General features: G+C 39.2%; 1 long non-coding RNA gene across 1 annotated transcript; it reads right to left on the bottom strand.

Annotated features, from left to right (window-relative positions):
- Positions 1-473: 473 nt before the first annotated feature.
- On the bottom strand, positions 474-8,900 carry LOC146423015 (uncharacterized). The gene is made up of 3 exons (XR_014847750.1): positions 8,755-8,900; positions 5,684-5,789; positions 474-587 (listed from the first exon to the last, which is right to left on the bottom strand). It is a non-coding gene; the product is annotated as an uncharacterized LOC146423015 (long non-coding RNA).
- Between the last annotated feature and the right edge of the window lie 1,795 nt (positions 8,901-10,695).

Genomic DNA, 10,695 nt, shown 5'->3' with positions numbered 1-10,695 from the left:
TAGCCCCAAAACAACTGAAATTTAGTGTGTTTTGACTACACAGTGATGTAATCCTGGAATTTGGGAATTTTGGGATAAAATTTGGGATTAGGAACACAAAAAACCATAATTTTCTAGGGCAAAATACCAAAAAACGGCAATTTTTTAGGGCCCAAAACGCAAAAAAATGGAGATATTTCGACACTATAATGGTTGAAAATTAATATATTTTCACTTGAGAATGATGTAATCCTGGAATTTTGGGAATTTTGGGAAAATTTGGGATGAGATTCAGGAAAAAAACCAAAAAAAACTTCAAGTTTTTAGGTCAAAACCTGAAAAAAATCCGATTTTTTAGCCCAAAACGTGAAAAAATTGGGATATTTTAGCCCCAAAACAACTGAAACTTGGTGTATTTTGACTTTACAGTGATGTAATCCTGGAATTTTGGGAATTTTGGGGAATTTTGGGGAATTTTTGGGATGAGATTTGGGATTTGGAGCCCAAAACCCAGTTGGACATTGAGCTTTCCTGAACCTCTTGGCAGCATAGCGACCTGCCGAGTGGGGAAGGTACTTGGCGTATTTCTCCTTCACTGCGATGTAGTCCTGGAAATTTGGGAATTTTGGGAAAATTTGGGATGAGATTCAGGAAAAAAATGCAAAAAAACCCCAAGTTTTTAGCCCAAAACGTGAAAAAAATCCGATTTTTTTAGCCCAAAATGCGAAGAAATTGAGGTATTTTAGCCCCAAAACAACTGAAATTTAGTGTATTTTAAGTTCATAGTGATGTAATCCTGGAATTTGGGAATTTTGGGATGAGATTTGGGATTTGGAACACAAAAAACCCCAAATTTCTAGCCCAAAACATGAAAAAATCCCATTTTTTTAGCCCAAAACGCGAAAAAATTGGGATATTTTAACCCCAAAACAACTGAAACTTGATGTGTTTCAACTCCACAGTGATGTCATCCTGGAATTTTGGGAATTTTGGGAAAATTTGGGATGAGATTCAGGAAAAAAACCAAAAAAAACCCCAAGTTTCTAGGGCAAAACCTGAAAAAAATCCGATTTTTTAGCCCAAAACGCGAAAAAATTGAGATATTTTAACCCCAAAACAACTGAAATTTAGTGTATTTTTCTCTCATAGTGATGTAATCCTGGAATTTGGGAATTTTGGGAAATTTAGGATGAGATTTGGGATTTGGAACACAAAAAACCCCAAGTTTTTAGCCCAAAACATGAAAAAAATCCGATTTTTTTAGCCCAAAATGTGAAAAAATTGAGATATTTTCACCCTATAATGACTAAAACTTGGCGTATTTCTCCTTCACTGCGATGTAATCCTGGAATTTTGGGGAAATTTGGGATGAAATTTGGGATTAGGACGCAAAAAACCCCAAGTTTCTAGAGCAAAACACAAAAAAACCCCAAATTTCTAGGTCAAAACCTGAAAAAAATCTGATTTTTTAGCCCTAAACGTGAGAAAATTGAGATATTTTCACCCTATAATGACTAAAACTTGGTGTATTTCTCCTTCACTGCGATGTAGTCCTGGAAATTTGGGAATTTTGGGAAAATTTGGGATGAGATTCAGGAAAAAAACCAAAAAAAACCTCAAGTTTTTAGCCCAAAACCTGAAAAAAATCCGATTTTTTAGCCCAAAACACGAAAAAATTGAGATATTTTAACCCTAAAACAACTAAAACTTGGTGTATTTTAACTACACAGTGATGTAATCCTGGAATTTTGGGAATTTTTGGGAATTTTGGGATTAAATTTGGGATTTTTACCCCAAAAAACCACAAAATTTTAGCTCAAAACACCAAAAAATTGTGATATTTTGACCCCACATTGACCAAAACTTGGTTTATTTCAACTCCACAGTGACGTCATCCTGGAATTTTGGGAATTTTGGGATGAAATTTGGGATTTGGAGCACAAAAAACTTCAAGTTTTTAGCCCAAAACCTGAAAAAAATCCGATTTTTTTAGCCCAAAACGCAAAAAAATTGGGATATTTCGACACTATAATGGTTGAAAATTAATATATTTTCACTTGAGAATGATGTAATCCTGGAAATTTTGGGAATTTTGGGATGAGATTTGGGATTTGGAACACAAAAAACCCCAAGTTTTTAGGTCAAAACCTGAAAAAAATCCGATTTTTTAGCCCAAAACTTGAAAAAACGCCAATTTTTTAGCCCAAAACGCAAAAAAATTGTGGTATTTTCACCCTAGAATGGTTAAAACTTAATATATTTGAACTACAGGATGATGTAATCCTAGAATTTTGGGGAATTTCAGGATGAGATTTGGGATTTTGAACCCAAAAAACCCCAAAATTTTAGCTCAAAACACCAAAAAATTGTGATATTTTGACCCCAAAATGACAAAACTTGGTTTATTTCAACTCCACTGTGACGTCATCCTGGAATTTTGGGAATTTTGGGATGAAATTTGGGATTTGAAACACAAAAAACCCCAATTTTCTAGGTCAAAACCTGAAAAAAATCCGATTTTTTAGCCCAAAACGCGAAAAAATTGTGATATTTCAACCCTAAAACAACTGAAACTTGGTGTATTTCAACTCCACAGTGATATCATCCTGGAATTTTGGGAATTTTGGGAAAATTTGGGATGAGATTCAGGAAAAAAACCAAAAAAAACCCCAAGTTTTTAGCCCAAAACATGAAAAAAATCCGATTTTTTAGCCCAAAACGCGAAGAAATTGAGATATTTCGACCCTAGAATGGGTGAAACTTAATATATTTCAACTTCAGGATGATGTAATCCTGGAAATTTGGGGATTTTGGGATGAGATTTATAATTTGGAACACAAAAAACCCCAAGTTTCTAGGGCAAAACATAAAAAAAATCCGATTTTTTAGCCCAAAACGCGAAGAAATTGAGATATTTTAGCCCCAAAATAACTGAAATTTAGTGTGTTTCGACTAAACAGTGATGTCATCCTGGAATTTTGGGAATTTTTGGGAATTTTTGGGATTAAATTTGTAATTTTTACCCCAAAAAAGCCCAAGATTTTAGCTCAAAACACAAAGAAATTGTGATATTTTGACCCCATATTGACCAAAACTTGGTTTGTTTCATCTCCACAGTGACGTCATCCTAGAATTTTGGGATTTTTGGGGAATTTTGGGATGAAATTTGGGATTTGGAACACAAAAAAACCCCAAATTTCTAGGGCAAAACCTGAAAAAAATCCGATTTTTTAGCCCAAAACGTGAAAAAATTGAGATATTTTAGCCCCAAAACAACTGAAATTTAGTGTATTTTGACTATGCAATGATGTAATCCTGGAAATTGGGAATTTTGGGATGAGATTTGGGATTTGGAACACAAAAAACCCCAAGTTTTTAGCCCAAAACCTGAAAAAATCCGATTTTTTAGCTCAAAATGCGAAAAAATTGAGATATTTCGACCCTAGAATGGGTGAAACTTAATATATTTCAACTTCAGGATGACGTAATCCTGGAATTTTGGGAATTTCGGGATGAGATTTGGGATTAGGATGCAAAAAAACCTTAATTTCTAGGGAAAAATACAAAAAAACCCCAATTTTCTAGGCCAAAACACGAAAAGATTGTGATATTTCCATCCCATAATGACTAAAATTCAATATATTTATCCTTCACTGCAATGTTATCCTGGAATTTCGGGAATTTTCAGGAATTTTGGGATTGCATTTGTGATTCTGAGCACAAAAAAACCCCAATTTTCTAAGCCAAAACCTCGAGATTTTAGCCCAAATCCCTAAAAAAAATGATATTTTGACTCTGCAATGAACAAAACTCGACATATTTCTCCTTCCCTGGGATGTAAATCTCAAATTTCTGCATCAGATTTGTGATTAGGATGCAAAAAAAACCCCAAAATTGGCACTCAAATCCCAAAAAATCCCCAAAATTCCCAATTTCCCACCTGCAGGGAGATGTTGATCTGTTCCACCTCCCAAACTCATTTCCACTCTGGATTATATTTTCAATTTTTTCCCATTTTTATTCCCTTTTTTTCCCACTCTGGAGCTCCTTTTTCCCAGAATTTTCCCATTTTTTCCCAGCATTTTCCCATTTTTTCCCATTTTTTCCCACTAAATTCCCTTTTTTCTCCCTATTTTCCCATTTTTTTCCCCATTTCTCCCCACTAAATTCCTTTTTTTCTCACTGTTTTCCTCTTTTTTCTCCTTTTTCCCACAATTTCCCCCTTTTTGCTCACTGAATTTCCTTTTTCTCACTTTTTTCCCCACTCTGGATCTCTTTTTTCCATAATTTTCCCCTTTTTTCTCCGAATTTTCCCCTTTTTCCCATTAAATTCCCTTTTTTCCCCCCTTTTTTCCCCCTCTGGATCTCTTTTTTCCAGAATTTTCCCCTTTTTTCCCCAAATTTTCCCATTAAATTCCCTTTTTTCTTGCTATTTTCCTCTTTTCCCCCCTTTTTTCCCACTCTGGATCTCTTTTTTCTCAGAATTTTCCCAATTTTTCCCCCAAACTTCCCAAAATTCCCCACCTGCAGGGAGATGTCGTTGATCTGCACATCATCAGTGCTCCACTTCCCAAATTTCCTTTCTGGATTATATTTTCATTTTTTTCCCATTTTTATTCCCTTTTTTTCCCACTCTGGAGCTCTTTTTTCCCAGAATTTTCCCATTTTTTCCCAGGATTTTCCCATTTTTTCCCACTAAATTCCCTTTTTTTCTCCCTATTTTCCCATTTTTTTCCCCATTTCTCCCCACCAAATTCCTTTTTTTCTCACTGTTTTCCTCTTTTTTCCCCTTTTTCCCACAATTTCTCCCTTTTTGCTCACTGAATTTCCTTTTTCTCACTTTTTTCCCCACTCTGGATCTCTTTTTTCCATAATTTTCCCCTTTTTTCCCCCAAATTTTCCCCTTTTTCCCATTAAATTCCCTTTTTTCCCCCCTTTTTTCCCCACTCTGGATCTCTTTTTTCCAGAATTTTCCCCTTTTTTCCCCAAATTTTCCCATTAAATTCCCTTTTTTCTTGCTATTTTCCTCTTTTCCCCCCTTTTTTCCCCACTCTGGATCTCTTTTTTCTCAGAATTTTCCCAATTTTTCCCCCAAACTTCCCAAAATTCCCCACCTGCAGGGAGATGTCGTTGATCTGCACATCATCAGTGCTCCACTTCCCAAATTTCCTTTCTGGATTATATTTTCATTTTTTTCCCATTTTTATTCCCTTTTTTTCCCCACTCTGGAGCTCTTTTTTCCCAGAATTTTCCCATTTTTTCCCAGGATTTTCCCATTTTTTCCCACTAAATTCCCTTTTTTTCTCCCTATTTTCCCATTTTTTTCCCCATTTCTCCCCACCAAATTCCTTTTTTTCTCACTGTTTTCCTCTTTTTTCCCCTTTTTCCCACAATTTCTCCCTTTTTGCTCACTGAATTTCCTTTTTCTCACTTTTTTCCCCACTCTGGATCTCTTTTTTCCATAATTTTCCCCTTTTTTCCCCCAAATTTTCCCCTTTTTCCCATTAAATTCCCTTTTTTCCCCCCTTTTTTCCCCACTCTGGATCTCTTTTTTCCAGAATTTTCCCCTTTTTTCCCCAAATTTTCCCATTAAATTCCCTTTTTTCTTGCTGTTTTCCTCTTTTCCCCCCTTTTTTCCCCACTCTGGATCTCTTTTTTCTCAGAATTTTCCCAATTTTTCCCCCAAAATCCCCTTTTTCCCCACCTGCAGGGAGATGTCGTTGATCTGCACATCATCAGTGCTCCACTTCCCGAACAGTTTGATGTCAGGAGTTTCAGTCACAGCCGGAGCTGTTTCCCAGTCTGTCATGCTGCAAAATTCCCAAAAAAAATAATAGTTGGCATTTGGAATTTTATTTTTTACCACTCTGGATTGTATTTTCATTTTTTTCCCATTTTTTCCTACTCTGAATCCTATTTTTCCCACTATTTTTCCCATTATTTTCCCCTTATTTTCCCATTATTTTCCCTTTTTTCCCATTATTTCCCTTTTTTTCCCATTATTTTCCCTTTTTTCCCCATTATTTTCCCTTTTTTCCCCATTATTTTCCCACTATTCTCCCTTTTTTCCTACTATTTTCCCATTATTTTCCGACTATTTTCCCATTTTTCCCATTATTTTCCTCCTTTCCACACTATTTTCCCATTATTTTCCCTTTTTTCCCACTATTTTCCCATTTCCCCCACTATTTTCCCTTTTTTCCCATTTTTTTCCCATTATTTTCCCTTTTTTCCCCACTATTTTCCCATTTTTCCCATTATTTTCCCTTTTTTCCCCACTATTTTCCCATTATTTTCCCTTTTTCCCCCACTACTTTTGCCATTTTTCCCATTATTTTCCTCCTTTCCACACTATTTTCCCATTATTTTCCCTTTTTTCCCACTATTTTCCCTTTTTTCCCATTTTCCCCATTTTTTTCCCATTATTTTCCCATTTTCCCCCTTTTTTCCCCACTATTTTTGCCATTTTTCCCATTATTTTCCTCATTTTCCCATTTTTTCCCATTATTTTCCTCCTTTCCCCACTATTTTCCCTTTTTTCCCATTATTATTTTCCCTTTTTTCCCATTATTATTTTCCCTTTTTTCCCATTATTATTTTCCCTTTTTTCCCATTATTATTTTCCCTTTTTTCCCATTATTATTTTCCCTTTTTTCCCATTATTATTTTCCCTTTTTCCCCATAATTATTTTCCCTTTTTTCCCATTATTATTTTCCCTTTTTTCCCATTATTTCATCTTTTTTCCCATTATTATTTTCCCTTTTTCCCCATTATTATTTTCCTTTTTTTCCCACTATTTTCCCACTATTTTCCCATTTTTCCCATTATTTTCCCTATTTTCCCCACTGTTTACCCAATATTTTCCTCATTTTCCCACTATTTTTCCATTTTTCCCCATCTGGATCCCTTTTTTCCCCACAAAATTCCTTTTTTTTTCCCCCACTAAATTCCCTTTTTTCCCCTTTTCCCACTCTAAATCCCATTTCCCCTCCAGTCTCTTTTTTCCCCACTGAAATCCCTTTTTTCCCACTCTGAATCCTTTTCCACTATTTTCTCTACTATCATCCCCATTTTTCCTGACTTGACTTCCCCTTTTCCTAACGTTTTCTGCTTTTTTCCCCGCTATTTTCCACTTTTTCCCACTATTTTCCCACTGTTACTCCCTTTTTCCCCAGTTTTCCCACTCTGAATCCTCTTATTTTTGTTCCATTTTTTCCACAGATTTTCCCAATTTTTTTGTTTTCACAGTTTTCCCCCATTTTTCCCCACAGTTATCCTCATTTTTCCCAATTTTCCCTATTTTTTCCCCCCACTTCTATCCCCCTTTTTCCCCACAGATTTTCCCCCATTTTGCCCAATTTTTCCCCCTTTTCTCCATTTTTCCCCCATTTTTCCCAATTTCTTCCCCCTTCCTCCCTCAATCCCTCACAAATCCTTCATTTAAAACCAAAAAAACACCCAAAAAAACCCCAAAATAATTCCATTTTCCCTCCCCCATCCCCTCACAGCCTCTCCACCTCACTCCTCATAAAATCCCATTTTTCCCCTCAAAATCCTTTTTTTTTCCTCTCAAAGTCCCATTTTCCCCCCTCAAAACCCCAGTTTTCCCCTCACAAATCCCATTTTTCCTCTCACAAATCCCAAATTTTGCCCTCATAAATCCCATTTTTACCCGCATCTTTCATTTTCCCTCACAAATCCCATTTCCCCCCATTTTCCCCTCACAAATCCCGTTTTTATCCCATTTTCCCCCTTTTTTCCCCAGTTTTCCCCATTTTTCCCCTCACAAATCCCATATTTCCCTCACAAATCACATTTTTATCACATTTTTCCCCATCTTCCCGCTCTTCCCGCGCTGCCCCCGCAACTTCCCCCCACCCCTCATAAAGCCCATTTTTCCTTTTTCCACCCAAATTCCACCCCAAACCCCTTCCCGACCCCATTTTCCCCTCATAAATCCCATATTTTTCCCTCACAATTCCAATTTTTCCCCTTTTTTTCCCCTTTTCCCGCTCTTCCCAGCCTCCCCTCACAGCCTCTCCCCCCATTTTCCTCTATTTTTCCCATTTTTCCCCTTTTTCCACCCAAATTCCACCCCAAGCCCCTTCCCCACCCCAATTTCCCCTCACAAATCCCACATTTTCCCTCACAAAACCCATTTTTCCCCTTTTTCCCCTTTTTTTTCCCCTTTTCTCCCCATTTTTCCCCGCTCTTCCCGCGCTCCCCCCTCACGCCGTCTCCCCCCCACCCCTCACAAAACCCCATTTTTCCCCTTTTCCCCCAAATCACCCCAAACCCCTTCCCCACCCCAATTTCCCTCACAAATCCCATTTTTCCCTCACAAACACATTTTCCCTTTTTTCCCCCCTTTCCCGCTCTTCCCGCGCTCCCCCTCACAGCCTCTCCCCCATTTTCCCTATTTTCCCTTTTTTTCCTTCCTTTTTTTTCCCTTCTCCCATTTTCCCCCCTTCTCCTCACCTCCCCCCCCCTCCCCATTTTTCCCCTTTCCCCAATTCACCCCAAAACCCCACCCCACTCCCTCACAAATCCCATTTTTCCTCACAAATCCCTTTTCCCATTTCCGCTCTTCCGCGCTCCTCACAGCCTCTCCCCTTTTCCCATATTTTTCCCATTTCCCCTTTTTCCACCCAAATTCCACCCCAAACCCCTTCCCGACCCCATTTTCCCCTCACAAATCCCATTTTTTCCCTCACAAAACCCATTTTTCCCCTTTTTTTCCCCATTTTCCCGCCCTTCCCGCGCTCCCTCCTCACATGGCGGCAACTCCGACCGAGCAAAAGGCCGCTACGGGGTTTCCCGGCCCCTTATATACCCCGCAGGGCCTCGCTTCCGGTCACGCATGCGCCGTTCCCATAGCGACGCCCAACTTCCGCCTTCTTGCCCTCACTACTGAGCGCCGCGCATGCGCAGTTGCCATAGCGACGCCGAACTTCCGCCTGGCTGCCCTTACTAGTGCGCGCCGCGCATGCGCAGTGGGGATTCCCAGCCGCCGCCGCCATGTTGGTTGAGGGCGTTGGCCCAAAAATGTCGATTTTTTGGGTTAAATTCCCTCAAAACGCGATAATAACACGCGTGGGGGGAAATGGTGGGCTCGGAGGGGGAAAGACACGCGTGAGGGTGACAGGGAGGTGACAGGGAGGCGACAGGGAGGTGACAGGGAGGTCCGGCGGCGACACGCGGAGGGGAAATGGCGGCTAGGAGAAGGGAGGGGGAGCGCAGGGTGAGGTGACCAATCAGAGCGCGCGGTGTGCGTGACGTCAGCGGTTGCTAGGCAGATTTCGTCGAGACAAGAAGGACAATTTTGGGTTAATTTTGGGGTAAATTTGGGGGAATTTGGGATCCTAAAACCACTCAGAAGTCTCGATATCGAATTCTCTCAGCATCTCAGAGCCTTCCGAACCCAAATTCCCGCCAGGACCTCCCAAAAAAATCCCAAAAAATCCCAAAATCCCCAAAAATTTCCCAATTCCACCCATTTTTTCCCCTTTTTTGGAACCTAAAACCCCTCAGGATCCCAAAATTCTCCAAATTTCCCCCAAAATCCTCCCCAAATTCCCCAAAATCCCCACAAAATCTCCTAAAATTTCCTAAAATTCCCTAAAATCCCCCAAATTTCCCCAAAATTTCTCCCAAAATTACCCAAATTTCCCCAAAATTTCTCCCAAAATTACCCAAATTTCCCCAAAATTTCTCCCAAAATTACCCAAATTTCCCCTAAAATTCTCCCAAAATTACCCAAATTTCCCCCAAAATTCTCCCAAAATTCCCTAAAATTCTCCCAAATTCCCCAAAATCTCCCAAAATCACCCAAAATTCTCCCAAATTCCCCAAATTTCCCACAAAATCCCCCAAAATTCCACAAATTCCCCCCAAAATCACCCAAAATTCTCCCAAATTTCCCCAAAATTTCTCCCAAATTTCCCACAAAATCCCCTAAAATTCCCTAAAATTCACCCAAATTCCCTAAAATTCCCCAAATTTCCCCCAAAATTCCCCAAAATTCCCCAAAATCTCTTCTCTCCCCTCCCTCCCCCCATCCCAGAGGGAATTTTGGGGTGAAAAAAGCAAGAAAAACTCCAAAAATTTAAAAAAAAAATTTTTTTGGGGGGACAATTCTGTGGATTTTGGGGATAAATCCAAACATTTGGGGAAAATTCCAAGGATTTTGGGGTGAATTTTGGGGATTTTGGGGAGAATTTGGGGATTTTGGGGACAAATCCGAGAATTTTGGGGGGAATTTTGGGATTTTGGGGAGAATTTGGGGATTTTGATGACAATTCCATAAATTTTGGGGATAATTCGGTGGATTTTGGGGAGAATTCCATGGATTTTGGGGTAAATTCCGTGGATTTTGGGGATTTTGGGGAGAATTCAGTGGATTTTGGGGAAAATTCTGTGGATTTTGGGTGAATTCTGTAGATTTTGATGACAATTCCATGGATTTTGGGGACAATTTTGGGGATTTTGGGGACAATTCTGGGGATTTTGGGGAAAATTCCAAGGATTTTGGGGTGAATTTTGGGGATTTTGGGGAAAATTCCGTGGATTTTGGGGACAATTCTGGGAATTTTGGGGTGAATTCCGTGGATTTTGATGACAATTCCATAAATTTTGGGGATAATTCGGTGGATTTTGGGGAGAATTCCATGGATTTTGGGGTAAATTCCGTGGATTTTGGGGATTTTGGGGACAAT

The sequence above is a fragment of the Lichenostomus cassidix genome, unplaced genomic scaffold, assembly GCF_008360975.1.
Source record: "Lichenostomus cassidix isolate B80296 unplaced genomic scaffold, HeHo_3.0 HiC_scaffold_859, whole genome shotgun sequence".
In the NCBI taxonomy this organism is placed as follows: Eukaryota; Metazoa; Chordata; class Aves; order Passeriformes; family Meliphagidae; genus Lichenostomus; species Lichenostomus cassidix.
The sequence above is the reverse complement of the archived record's forward strand: the minus strand, read 5'-3'. Positions and strand labels throughout refer to the sequence as shown.